The sequence below is a fragment of the Balaenoptera acutorostrata genome, chromosome 14 (genome assembly GCF_949987535.1).
Source record: "Balaenoptera acutorostrata chromosome 14, mBalAcu1.1, whole genome shotgun sequence".
NCBI classification, from domain to species: domain Eukaryota; kingdom Metazoa; phylum Chordata; class Mammalia; order Artiodactyla; family Balaenopteridae; genus Balaenoptera; species Balaenoptera acutorostrata.
Window position 1 is genome coordinate 49153310 of NC_080077.1, and position 14161 is coordinate 49167470.

Genomic DNA, 14161 nt, shown 5'->3' on the forward strand with positions numbered 1-14161 from the left:
TTCTTCTGCTAATGAAACCAACACATTAAAGCTCTCACTTCACTTTTCCTATGTGCACAAAAACACCTAAACTTAAAAATAAGCGGAATCAACATAGAATAGCAGTCATTTGATCTAAAGGAAAAGTCATGCTTCCTAGAGTGCTGTGTCCGTGAACCCTCCATAGCTGCCTGTGTTAAATTGTCATCCTTGGGCACAGTCTTGTTACAATAACTGTTAACATTTGAAGTACTTACTGATGCTTCTTTAGCAGATTGGACTTATATAGTGAATGATATCATTAAGGCTACCATGGTGAATAATACCAATGAACATTCTGTGCGAGCTAACATCATCAGCTTTCTTAAAAAAACAAAAATTCAGTAATTTTTCATTTAATTTGCATTTTTTTCTTTTGCAGTCCATTGCTGCTGAAGAGGATATTGCAAAGTAAAATAGAGTAACAATAGATAAATGACAAAAACACTGTAATGAGAGCATTCACACCATTCTTGAAAAGGTCTATTTCCTGCAAATATTTCACATACACCTAACCTGTAAGTTTCTGTTTCCTGTGGACCCTTCTGACCAGTGTTTTGTGCATCTCAGGCCGCAGTGTGGGTCAGTACATCCAGTGTCTGGCAGGGGCTCTACCAACTGAGAATGGGAGGAGTTAGCTGCCCCAGCTGCTCGTGTCCAAGTGCTCTTTATTTTATTGGTGAGCATCCTGCCTGTTTTCCTTGAAAGAGAGGTATTTACTGCAGCCAAGATTGGAAAAGGACAGGAAAGGAGATGGATTGTCATTGAGACTTAATCACACGTAAGGAAGAAAATTCTCTTCACTGTGCAGTTGTCTCATCACTGGTAGGCAAGACCATGGCTAAAGCCAATCTTGGTGCATTTTAATGCAACTCTTAATAACAGTCCTTGGTTTAAAAAATGAAACATCTGGACAAAAGCTTCATCTGACAGGCTGCTGGGACAATGGGTGTAATCTAGCGCTTTCACAGACAAGCCATGGCCTAAGGTCACCCTAGTTAGAGATCACATTTCTCCGTCTGCTTTGTACCATCCTCTTTGGGCCAGGCTGCTCTGATAACACTACCGCTCTGCCCTCCTCTACTGTTGGCTCCAGTCCCACAGCTGAGCAAGCTTTTAAAAACCCACTGAGACCACATTGCTGGGTAACACCCCTCAGTGCCGTCCTCTTGAGTGGGAATAAAGTCGAGCTCTTCACATGACCCAGGAAGCCTCTTAAGCTCCCACCCGCCCAGCTGGCCCCGCTAGATTTTAAGCTTCCTGGTGCCGTGTACCTTGCCTGTCTGTTTTCTTCCCCAGTGTGGTACATGAGAGATGCTCAGTGTATTTTCTCAAAGGAGTGAATATGATTTGAGTTGATGAAAGGAAAAAAGAGGGAGTGTCTTGCTAATCTTTGGGGATAAGGAATGCAAGTCTCAATCTCTATGTCCTGAATATTATTTCTACCTCTGATAACAAAGTTGGACAGCAGAATGTATCACAGGACTAAATCGTCCCCGTTAGCAGAGATGTTATGATGCCTACAAACTATCCTGATTCTGCAGTCTCCCATCCCCCTCCCGCCCCCTCCCTCCACCCAGGGAGGCAAGTGTGAATTCTAGTGAGTCTATTGTTTTCTCCAGCATTAGGTTAGAGATTTTGTTTTGCATATGCTTGGTGTCTGTAACAAGGAAAAGTGCTTCTCTGGTTGATTTGGGGGAAACAGGGCCATGTGACAGTGGTGGTGGAGGAATACTTTGAAGTCACGATTTTGAGATCTTGTGTTCTTACACAACTGCTTTCTGTTGGGTCTCTTTTTAAAACATGCTGCCGTTCAGTTTTATCATGAATGCCTTTCCAAGGACAGTAAATGGTTTTACGCACTATGACATCGTTTCCATGGCAACTAATGTATTTTAGCAAAGAGAGAGACTGCTAGAAGTAGGCTAAAAAGGACAAATACAGAAATGGCACAGTGTAAAATGTGGGACAATGTGTGTTGTAGTAAAGATTTTTTTCTTTTTTTTCTGACTTCTTGTTTAGGAAAACCCGTATAACTAGATCTTGGCTTTTTAACTCTTACTAATAAAATTTTTACTGCACCCAACACTGTCTAGCATTTTGCTGACACAGTTCCTTTAGTTGGTACTTGGATTTTTTTTTTTTTTTTTGCTTGCTTGTCTGTTTGCTTTAACATGTTGTTCATTCCATCAACGCACACACATTTGTAATTTCATCCATTTTTAAAATATGTTATCTTCACCTCGTGTTCTCCTGTGGCAGCCACCTCACATCCCTGCTGCCCTTGATGGCAGAGCCTCTTGAGAGGGCTGTCTCCACTACTGGTCTCCACATAGCATTTGTTAAAAAAATCAAAGCCATTCCAAGTAAGCTTTCACCCCACCACTCGCTCCACTTACCCCTCATCCTCTAAGACTATTACAATTTACCTCTTTTGTTTTTTTAGAAGCTATCATGTAGAAGTATACATTTCAAATAATTCTACAAAACATCAAGCCCCATGTGTGAGCATTTGTGTAAACCCTGGTTTTTTTAAAAAAAATAAGAGATTGGGTTACCCTGCTTCGTGCATCTGAATGTACTTGGATTTTTTGTTATATGATAATAAAAACTCCTTCTGTGCTCTTAAATAAACCCCAAGTGGTGGGCAGATAGCAGTCAACCTCCTATTTAACAGAAAGAGAAACCAAGGGATAGCTCTTATGACTTATAAACATAGCAAACCAGTCTATGGGCTGTACGATACCCTCATTTATGTTTTGTTGGACTACATGGTGCATTTTAAAAATTTAAACCAACATTTAAAAATTGGGCACTTTTGTATAAAAACTGAGATTTCCAGCTTCTCTTGAAAAAAACCAAAAAATTGGAAGGTCTGGCAAAACTGAGCCTGCCTTCCCTCATGATAACAGCCCTCCCAGGCAGCGCTGCAGCTGTCCTCTTGGGATGGGGCAGGGCACTTCAGCTCACCTCAGCCCCGTCTCACCTGCTCCATTCATTTCTTTTACCTGCCCGGCCCCTGTGGGTTGTTTAATATGTGACTGTTGCTGTACCCTCTCCCTCTGCCCAATCGCACAGCAAATAAACAGAAGAGCTAGGACAGAACTTGGTTTCCAAGCCAACTGCTTCCTCCCTGGCTGTGGACCAAAATTCTGTGTTTTGGAGCGTAATTCATAGTGGTGAGAGGGATCATTGGGTGGTAGAGCCTACGCTTGTGCCTTACTGCTTGCAGTAGACCCTGCAGTTAATTGTACTAGGTACGTTGTTCATACTTGAGGCGCCTCCCCTTCCTGTTTGTTTCTCTCAGAAGGTTATGTGTGCTGTCAGTTGTGACAGACAGGATGGCAGCGCTCCACTAGGGTTAACATTTATATGTGCATAGAAACACTGGCCAGAGGTAAAAGCTCCGTCATCACAGGGGTCCCAGAGTTTGCAGATTTTCAGTGAGGTGAATGAATATTTCTATAAAGGAAATAAGAATGAGGTAGTAGAACAAAGTGTATCCGACATTGGCCAAGGCCCATGATGTCTTCCTTATGTGGGAGACTCAAGGGTGTTCTCCAGCCACCTTTGCTTTCCTCCCCCAGACTAGCCCCTTTCCTTTGAATTCCTACGGGGTCCCCTTGATGTCAGGGTGCTGAAGATGCCCTTGGGCGTGGCATCGACTTGTTCCCAGGCTCTTCACTGCCCTGTGCCCCTCACCATTCTGAACGTGCACTTATCCTTGTGCCCTTACTAGGGGTGGGTAAGGTGGGAGAGGAGTGGCAGGTGCTGCCATCTCACACCTTTGCTGCCATCTCGAACCTTGTTAGAAGGTTCACGTGTGCAGGAAGACACGGGAGAATGAGCTCGTCTGGGGCCAGAATGAATGGCCAGAGGAAAAAACATTTTTTCCTGGGGAAACAGGGCCATGAGGAATACGCCACAACGGAAGGCCTTGTCTGAGCTGGGTGCCGTCCCGGGGCCTGCCCCAGCTGTGGGGCGCACAGCAGATCGTGGTGCCCTGCGTGTCTGTGTGCAGCTGTGGAGGCCCCGGGCGCCCACTGTGAGAGTGGGCCTGTTCCCGGGCTGCAGGCAGGGGGCCAGCAGCCCCCCCCCCGCCTTCGCCAGAGAACATTGAGGCGCTTCTGTGTGCACTCTGTATGTGTCTCAGCTTTCTTTGGAATTGTGGCAGAGTCTGGCCCTGCCTGGTCTTTTTTGTGCCTTGGATCCTAAGTTAAGAATAACCGAAGGAACACTGTCCCTGTTGACACGCTTGATATGGAAGCTGCTATCAAATGGCCATTTTATCCTCAGTCGCCACTGACGTTACACCACGTACAGCTCTGAGTTCTCACTTGAGTTTTGATTGAATAGATCTGTGATCGTTGGAGCAGAAAGAAGCCATTCAGACATGAATATGTGGAGACGTGTCTAGTAACGTGCAGATGTTTTTTGGCAGGTCAATGAATATTTTAAGTCTTTTGCAAGTAGTAAAAAGGGTTGAACTGGGAATAGAGGAGACTCTGTGGCAGGAGAAAAGTATCCCTCATTTCTCTCTCAATCGTCCATTTCTTAAAATAATCAAACAGAAGCCTGAACCATGATTTAAATCTTGGATTCATCATGGCCCTTCCTTAAATCTCCACCTTATACAAGACGTGATTATGATTGTAATGTATTGAATCATAGTGATTCTAATGTATTGAACGGTTTCCCAGTCACTTTTTCTTTTAAGTAGAAAGGAAACACTGGGTAATATTAAAAATAACAGCAGAATCTCCAGATTGGATCTTTGTCCTTTATTTGTAGCTAAAGACACAGGACTAAATTTAAAGAACAGGTCATCTTCTGGTTATGAGTGTATGTGTGCGTGGTGTGTGGGTGCACCCTGGGTTTCTACACACCTTCCCCAGTACCCACTCTGCTCGTACGTGCAGGAGGCAGCGGGTCAGCCTGATTCAGCGCGGTTTCATTTCCTTCATTTCTGTTGGTCAGTTCTTCATTAGTCACCCTGCCACCGCCCCCTCACCCCTTCACCCCTCCATCCTCAGAGGCGGCCCAAGTGCCTGTGGTGCGGCAGGCGCTGTACTCAGTGCCATCCTGGCCACAGATGAGACGGCATTCGAGCAGGAGAGGCAGGGAAACAGGTACTGCATGAAGTGCTGTAGGAACACACCGGAGATGAAATCCAGTTCTTCAGAGAAGTGGGACCAAAGGGAAAGAGGAGCAGGAAAGTGATTCTGTCCTGAGCCCTGAAGGCCAATTGGGAGAAGATTCTGCTTACCCAGCACAGTGGGTGAGACTGGAATGACGATGCTTAGTCCAGTGCCAGGAATATGCTGGGGGCTGTATCTATTCTTCTGCCCTTTCCTGGGATAGAAGCGGGTTGAGGATATACTGATGGGTGCAGAAGTGTGCCCCTCACTGCCTGACTTCTGAGCTGGTGTATGCTGTCTCTCACCACCTGGCCTCTGCCTTAGCGTCCCACCTTTCTCCCACCAGCCTTCCACCGTCCTCAGCCACCCCCGTGCACTGCCAAGCCTCTTGCCATTCTCCGAACATGTGGCCAGGGCCCCTTTGCCGGGTCTGGTTATTCCTCTGCCGGCACTGTGCTGTCGCAAGGTATGCAGGTGGGAATGGGAGATCAGTGGGGGCAGGGGGATGGCTCTATCAAGAGGGAGCTCAAAGTTGAGGGCTTCTCAGTGCTGTTCTTAGAGTTTTCTCTAAAAATAAAAATCTTTGTGTATTCCGCCAATGAGGGAGGACCTGAGCTGATCGAAAGAGTGGGGAGTGGTCCATTTTGGGTCCAGGCCTCGTCCTTCGGCTTCCATTCCTGCAGTCGATCACACATTTGCAGCATTTCTGGATCTGCCTTTTCCAGTGGGGAATCTGGGTCACTTCAGTCATGTTCTCAAACAAAACATCCGCACTACTTCAGCAGGAAGAATAAAAGCATGGAACATGCCCTAATGCCCACAAGCCCACCATTGAAAACATTTATATCGAAATAGTCAACTATTTAAAATATCTGTATAAATACATATGCATATCTATATTTGTAAACACACATACATGTACACACACATGGGGAGGGAGGTGTCTATCTTGCCTTAAGTGTTAGAATCTTAAACAGCCTTTATTTAAGAAAGATAGAACTGGTTTTAAAAACTAACGCCACTCTTCATTCCAAATGGGTTGCCACGTGAATTTTACTTTCAGGCAATTCTGTTTCATCCATCCGTATCCTCTTTGAAACAATGGAGCTGGCGCCTAAAAATATCTCAGGCTGTGTGTGCTTGCTGGGAGTCTTTGAAGTTAACGCTGTGACATCCTTCTGGGTTCTGGCTGCAGGATGATCCATATATGTATTGTCTTTGTTAATGAGCTCCATCTGTTTAGTAAGCCTGAAAAAGAAATTGGATGATGCCGCATATATGTACGTATGGATAAGATTCCTTGTGTAGTAGTGAGCCAGCAGCTACAAGCAGGTTTTCAGTTTTCCTTTTGGTACCGTGGAGTGAAGGCTCATTCTTTCAGAGCCTGTTGCTGACCTGGGGATCCCGTGTGGCTGCGTTGCGCTGTGTGCATGGGAGAGGCGGAGTTTCCTCACTACCTTGGAAAAGGGTAATGATTCTCCAACTGCTCTTTCTGTGGCAGATGAAGGAATCTTTCACCTTGCATATTAGAACATTCCATTTTATAAATCAGAATGACAGCCTTCCTAAACCTCTTTCAAAGTGTTCAGGAATGGAAGTCAGACTTCTACTGTATAGATGTTCCCTTTGGTGAAAAGTTCTCGTAGTACTGACTTACTCTTTGCTGGTTATAGGGAGGCCAGTTGAAATTTCTGGACAGAGGGAATTCCCTTTTTATTTTTATTTTTTTACAGCTCAACAGTGTCTAGATCCCCAGTGGGTGAGCCAGAAGAAAAAGCATATATTGCCTGTTTGGTAGGACAAGACAGCATGTCTCAGAAGCAAGGAGGAGATAGGGGTTGTGGGTTGCTGAGGCACGGGCTGTGGCGACCTCCTTAGCGCGTCCTCTCCCTCCAGCCTCCGTGCCGCTCCTCTTGCGTGTCTGCAGTGAGTTCATGATTTGAATGCCCCTCTGCAGAAGACAATATATGAGTTTTTAATTCTCTTCCCCATGGTCATTTTTTCTTCCCTTCATTCTGAGTCATCTTTGATTAAACGAAACAAAGATGTGACTGTTAATTACTCAGTCTTTCAAACAGCGCAAAAATTCTCTTTTGTGTGTAGGGAGGGGGGGTGGTTTTGATGGGGATGGTAATTTACGACGGGAGTATTTTAAACCATTGACCAGGAAGAAAGATGCTAAGAGTCATACTGAAAACAAGTTTGAGTCTCTACTAAGATAGGAAAAATTGTTTCTGCTTTTCTTCTTCCAGATTTCTCAAACCTTTTACTTTCTGCCCTAACGTACTGCTGTCAACGTAATTCCATTCAGCCATTGTTATTGTTCCCTTTAGACACCTTATTAAAACTGAAGCTTTGGGCTTCCCTGGTGGCGCACTGGTTGAGAATCTGCCTGCCAATGCAGGGGACATGGGTTCGAGCCCTGGTCTGGGAAGATCCCACATGCCGCGGAGCAACTAGGCCCGTGAGCCGCAATTACTGAGCCTGCGCGTCTGGAGCCTGTGCTCCGCAACAAGAGAGGCCACGACAGTGAGAGGCCCGCACACCATGATGAAGAGTGGCCCCCACTTGCCGCAACTAGAGAAAGCCCTCGCACAGAAACGAAGACCCAACACAGCCATAAATAAATAAATAAATAAATAAAAATTGTATAACTTTAAAAAAAAAGAAAACTGAAGCTTTGTTCGAACAGCTAAAATCACAAATAATAAATGAGGTACCGTAATATTGGCAGGTTGTAGGCAGAGTGCATGAGCAAGCTGGAGGTCTGCCATCCTGCTCCTGGCACTTTAAAGATTCATGTAAAGTGGGCACGGGTGCCATCAGAGTCAGCATCAGCTGTGCCAGGGGCTTGGCACAAGGTTCTAAGGTGATCTTGGGACTAGATTTCCATGGACAAGTTGTGCAGGTTGGTGGGTTGGCAGGCCTCCTGGAGAGGGGAACCCCAGCTGATGGGAAGACAGGGCCATCCCAAGAAGGCTGTTTTGGCAGTGAGGCTCACCCACAGTCAGACAGGAAGTGGAGCAGATAGGGTCTGGGGACTAAGGGGAGATTTAAGCCAAGAGGTAAGTTGAACAAGACCTTGGAGACACATTTTCAATGTGTCCCAGCTATGGATGACTTGTAGGCACTCTGAAGAAGGGGTGTGTGTGTGTGTGTGTGTGGGTGTGTGTGTTCGTGTTCACATTCAAGACCTCCATCCCTATTTTTCCTGGCTCTGAAAAGTTAAGATCTCATGCTGGCTTCCTTTGGTGGTACGGGGCCAGGTCTTTGCAGTTGCAGGCAGGTGTTTGTGGCAACTGTGACTTCACAACAATTGTGTGAACAAGAAAAAAAATTGTGGGCAAATTGATTGTCTGCAGCAAATGAAAATTCTGTGGTGGTGCTTTGTGGGTGGTTTACAGGCAAAGAGTGCTCAGTTCTCTTCTGACATCTATTTTTTTTTTTTTTTCTTCTACAGTTTTTTGAAGAAGCAGGATGCTGATCTAGACGTGGAAAAAGTAAGTTGGCAAGTTTTGTACTAAGAGCACGTGCCTTGTAAATTAGAAAGGGTTTTCCACTGGGACCCAGGATTTTGTCCACTTTGAACTTGGAATTGTGACGCTGAGCCCATAGGTTTCTAAGAGAGAGGTTGAGTTGGAGATGGAGCTGGTATATGATATAGAAAGTCTTAGCTCACTTAGGTGAACCTGCTACTTTCCCCCTTCCCTTATTTGTAACACTCAATTTTGATAATTATGGGAACATATGTTTTAGCTCTAAGATATGTCTCCCCAGCCCAGAAATAGAACAGAACAGCTGTCCCGTGGCTGCTGAGCCTTCAGGGGCTGGTGAGGGATGGGCAGCCCTCTGGCTTCTGGTTAAGGGAGGTTCCCTGCAGTTCATTCATTGTTGGGTTTTCCTCTGCTCTCAGATGGCTGCTGCTTACTGCTGCCCTAGTTGTACCTTCGAATTGCAGTCACTGTGTAACGGGTCATGCTTTCATTCACTTAACGTTGCTGCCCGCTGGGTGTTAGACACCTTGCTGGACTCTGCTGAGACAAAAATGAATGTGACGGATAATACACGGGTAATTATTACGCAATATGATAGAGCCGTGCAAGAAGAGCTCTGGAAGCTCAGGCTGAGGGCTGGGCATCCAGAGAAGCTGCTGGAGGGAGGGGATGTGTGAAGGAACCAGGGTTTTCATTCTTTCTGTGAATGCTGGCGAGTCTTCTCTGCCTGTGCTTCTCTTGTCTCCCAGGCACCTTGGGTTCCCAGGAAAGGCTGGACTTAACACAGGTCTCACCAGCCACCCATAGGATCCCTTTCTGCCCCAGCCTCCATTGCCCAGTCACATCGCCTTGGGTGTAATTTTTCACTGGTTCCCTGGCCAGTCAGGGACTGCCACCTCATCATCCTAGAATGACCTGGTTGTTACTTCTTATTTTGGATTTATGGTGAGAGAGGTTCTTCTCCTGAACTGGAGCCATTCTGTCTGCAGACAGTGCACCTTTGTTTTAAGTTGAGGAAGCATACTATCTGAAACATCACTCGACACCAATTACGAGCAACCCCTCACCTTTGACCCCATGCAGCCCCCTAGCGATCTCCTCTCAGTCCTGGCCTTTTCAGCTCATACAAACCAAGGGGACTGGGAAATAAAAGGGCTCTAGTCAGGGCCAGCAGAAGGGAGCCTTTGTAGAACCCCCAGGGGTTAGGTTTTGGCCGTGGAAGCCAGGGGTCGGCAGAGACTTCCCTATGGGGATGAGTACTGTGGCCCTCTTGGGCCAGGCCAGGCCCCCAGCAGGAGGAGCCTCTGGGTGCCAGGAGCCACCCCAGGGTGGTATAGCACAGAACAAGAGAATGCCCTGGGGGCGGGGGTACCCAGGAAGTGCCTGGCGCTGTTCCAGGCTGCGGGGCTTGCCTGGCCTCGCGCAGCCCAGCGTGAATCCCACAGCCACTAGGTGGGGAGCTCCAGCTCACGGAGGAGGCATGTCTGCTTGTGTTCCAAGGACCGGGCAGACCAGAGGGCTTGGTAAATGGGGTGGGGAGCCCCGAGCGGAATGGATTAAATGCTTGCTTCAGCTCTGCTGTTGACATGCTCTAAGATCTTATAGGCAAGTCTGCTCTCCTTTCTGAGCCTCATTTTTCTCATCAGGAAAAGTGGTCTCTTTTCCCGGACCAAGTAAAAGTCTTCATTTTTTAACTTAAAAACACGAAACATATTTTTTTCGTTTTCTGACTTGAGCCTTGAATCTAAAAAGAAAAGTGACTGTTGGCCACAGTCTAAAGAAAACTTAATAAGGCCCATCGCGGGCTGGGAGCTCCTTTCAGGTAGAGCCTGATCAGCTGTACCTCCAGGTACTACTTTGGCAGCAGCGAGTGTCTAACAGAGGAATGGATGTGACCGACCCTGTCATGTGGGTTGGGTGTTTGTAAGTACTGAGGGAAGTTAGAATAAAAGAAGCTAAGTGGGGGTGGGAAATGCTTCTTGGGCTGCGTGAGTTTGGGCTTCCCTGAAGGGCTCTGCCTGTACCCTCTCAGACAAGGAGTTAATGACCTGAAAAACACTTAACCGCCCAAGGGGAGTTCACTATTTTAAAAGCTCTAATTCAAAAGCTCCAATTCCAGAATCTTGTTCTAATGCTCGGAGAAGGCTGTTGAGTACAGATATACCAACTATTCTTTTTGCCTGTATTTATATATATATCTGCCAGGAAGAATCTAGTACGGGGCGCGCTTCCATTGTTTAAGTAAATGATACCTGTTAGCCAACCCAAGTGAAGAAAAATCACTGACGTCAGAGTGTGTTTTTTTCCCCAGTAGATTTTTGGGTTTTCTCTTTCAGTTGAACATTTCAGTTGAACTGTGAAAGGAAAATTAGCTTTGACATGTCAAAGCTCAAAGATAGATCAGCATACATTCTGTAATTATTAATTATTGTCTGTAGTTTATTGGACTTCCACTACATACTGAGTGCTTTTTATATGTGTCACACTTAACCGTTACAACAATAATGTGAGGAGACCATGTCCCTTACCATGAGTTGCCCAAGGCACCATAGTAATAGCAAGGATTCTAGTCATATCTGTCTGGTCCAGAGCCTTCTCTTTCTCATACCCCATCTTACCTTGGAATTGATATAATATTTGAGACAGTATATTTGTGTTACCTTTTTTTAAAAAGTTTTATGAGTAAGTAATAACAAATCAATATTACTTTCTAGAGAGGTCTTCCTTGACTCCTAGTCTGGATGGGGTTGCTCTCCCACCATGCACTTCTTCAAAGCTATCATTGTTGTTGTATAGTTATTTGTACAATAGCCATCTAATATCTGTTTCCTGTTGGAATGTAAGCTTTGTCAGGTCTGAATCCTTCATGTGTTAAGCCTAGAGCCTGCACCTAGTAGGCCCTCTTAAGATGTTGAATGCTACATGACCAAATTGAGGGGTAATGAGACCCAATGAAAGCCACCTTGGTAGGTAGAAAAGTAAAAAACCTTATTGTGTACTCCAGAAATCATGTTCCTCTTCTCCATCTATGGGTTTTATTTGTGGAAATCATGCTTGTTAATAGCATCATATGGAGATAAGACAATCATTCCCTGGCTTTCTCCCCAAAAGTGCAAAGTTTCAAGCAGACAAACAAATAGATAATTCTTAAGAATGAAGTAATCTGGGGAAGCAAAGCAAGTCTGAAGATTATCAAGGGAGGAGCAGTAAGAACACAAAGGAAACATTGAACAGTTTTTTTCACAGAATCTTCTAGAATTATTGAGAGATACACTTCGAGTATGGTTTCCATAAATAACTGATTTAAATATATAAGGTGTATATTCTTATAAAAGTATATTTTATACTTTTATAAAATGTATATTTCTTCTACAAGTGAAACCCATCCTCAACTGAATTTTAAAGAATATGTAGTTTTGTTCTTATGCCAGAAAAACAAAAATGTACTTTTTAAAATAAAAAGCTGATAAAATTGAGTCATCTTATTTAGTAATTTAAATCATGATTTAAATGAATTTGATTAAAATAACACCTCTTTGGTCATAACTACTCTCAAAGTCCTGAGGAGACAGGTTTGATTTTCGTGTACCCTACATGGCCTTTGTCTAGCATGATTAAAGTATTTTGGTGCCTGCCTCGAGAGAGACTCTTGTCATATCTGTAGTTTCAGTGAGACCAAGAATTCCTGTACTGCTATTCCAGCTGTTCACAGGGCTTAGATAGCTGCCTGCAGACCACAAATATGGCCAAGATACTACTGTCTGTTTGATAGACACAGAGGCCACCTCAAGTAAAATTGTCATTCAGAAAGAAAAGTAAATTAAAAATTTCCTCCTGCTTTAGAGTTGTTTCCTTTCTCTCAGTGAATTCCTTGAAATGTGTTAGTCTGTATGTAAATGTAGAATGCACATAGAAGTTACTCCATTTTTCAGTCTTTCTTTTGTTTTACTAAGTCCCAAGAGAAATGATAAAAAATATCCTAGATTCTTATTGTGAGGCTAATAGACTTATGAAAAAAACCCACGTCTTTCTAAACAGTGAAGGGTTCAAAATTCAAGACTGCATTAGGCACTGAGCTTTAAAGTCGTGTGTATGTGATTCCTAACAGCTGGTTGGGAAGAGGAAAAAAGAATTCATATTTTCCTTTAGTGGGGGGAATACAGTTTCCAGGGGTCAGAGGATCAGCAGGGCTTATACGGAGTGTCCAAAGGCTTGAGAATGCTGGTCACTGGGAAGGCATGCAGCTGTGTCTCCAGGGGAAGCGTGTTGGAGGTTGGTGCTGGGTGCACCACCTCACTGCTCGCTCTAAGGAGGAGGAGAGAGAGTGAAGAGGAGGGACAGCATAAGCAGAACTCTGCTGTCTGTAGAAGCCCCTCTTCCTGAATGGAGGGGAGGGTGCAGCAGGTGCTTGTGGGTCCCTTAGGCCCTCTGAAACCCGTGCCTAGGGGCCTGTGGGATGCCAAGTTTAGCCCCAGAGCCCACAGGATGCCCAACGAGGTTCCATTCTCCACGCCCCCTGCCCCAAGCTCACACACATACTGACCCATTCTACTGGTGACTGGGCATCGGGAAAGACCAGCATCTGTCTCACTGAGTAAGGGCCAGGCTTCACACAGACTGCTTTCCTGGTGACTAGGGATCTAGAAAAGGGAATGGCTTTTGGTTGGGGGTGGGGGAGTGTGTGTGTTTAAGAGCGAGGAACTTGCACAGAATTCTGTTTTAGATTGAAGAGCAAACATTTTTAGTCCTGGATGAAAAATAGTTGTTATGCATCACCCATAATAACTGACCAACTTTCTTCTACATAAATCTCTGGATTGTAAAACTAAGCACTGCTGTCCAAGAAGAAAAAACATGCCCTCTGTCAGTTTGAATTTCCAAGATAATAAAAGATCCCTCTTCCTAGATATTATAAACCCAGGCAGATACTGATGGCAGTTGGAAGAGCTACAGGTAACAATATTACGTTGTCTAGTCCTGGATGCAGAACAGTTAATTCATCCTTTCCTCAAACATTAATGAACTCAGGTGGGCCAACCACTGTTTAGACCACATGTCATCTTATTCAGTTGTCCTAGTTTACATGTGAGGAAAACGAAGCTCAACAGAAATGAAATGATTTACCCAAGGACTTGAATCTAGGAAGCAGAAGATCTAAACTAGGTCTCGGTCTCTTTCCGCTCCACATTGGAGGTTCTCTTGTACTGAGGTTCTCTTGAGCAGAAGACAGATGAATCATCATCAGCCTCCTGTCATCAAACTGGTAGTTTTATATGTACCTTTCAGTTTCTCTTCCCTGATTTTAAAAGGAATTTCTCCTTTATTTGTGGCTTTTATAATAGTAATGATGTTTTTAGCAAGGAGACATTAGAAACTCAAAAGGGGAACCATTTCCTGAAACCTGACCTGGTGCCACCTGGTGGTCCCCTCAGTGACAGCGTGAGAGTGACTTACAGAGATGGTGGTGGTGGGAGTCTGGGGAGGCCTGCGGGACCCTCATTCTCTCTCCAC

The 14161-nt window shown here is 45.0% G+C and overlaps 1 protein-coding gene across 2 annotated transcripts in view; it reads left to right on the top strand.

The window, feature by feature from the left end:
• FYN (FYN proto-oncogene, Src family tyrosine kinase) overlaps positions 1 to 14161 on the top strand; it is a 211331-nt gene that overhangs the window by 17486 nt on the left and 179684 nt on the right. For both annotated transcript variants that reach the window (XM_057527835.1, XM_057527834.1), the window contains exon 2: positions 8617 to 8656. The gene's annotated coding sequence lies outside the window, so the exon portion shown is untranslated. The remainder of the gene's footprint in view (positions 1 to 8616; positions 8657 to 14161) is intronic.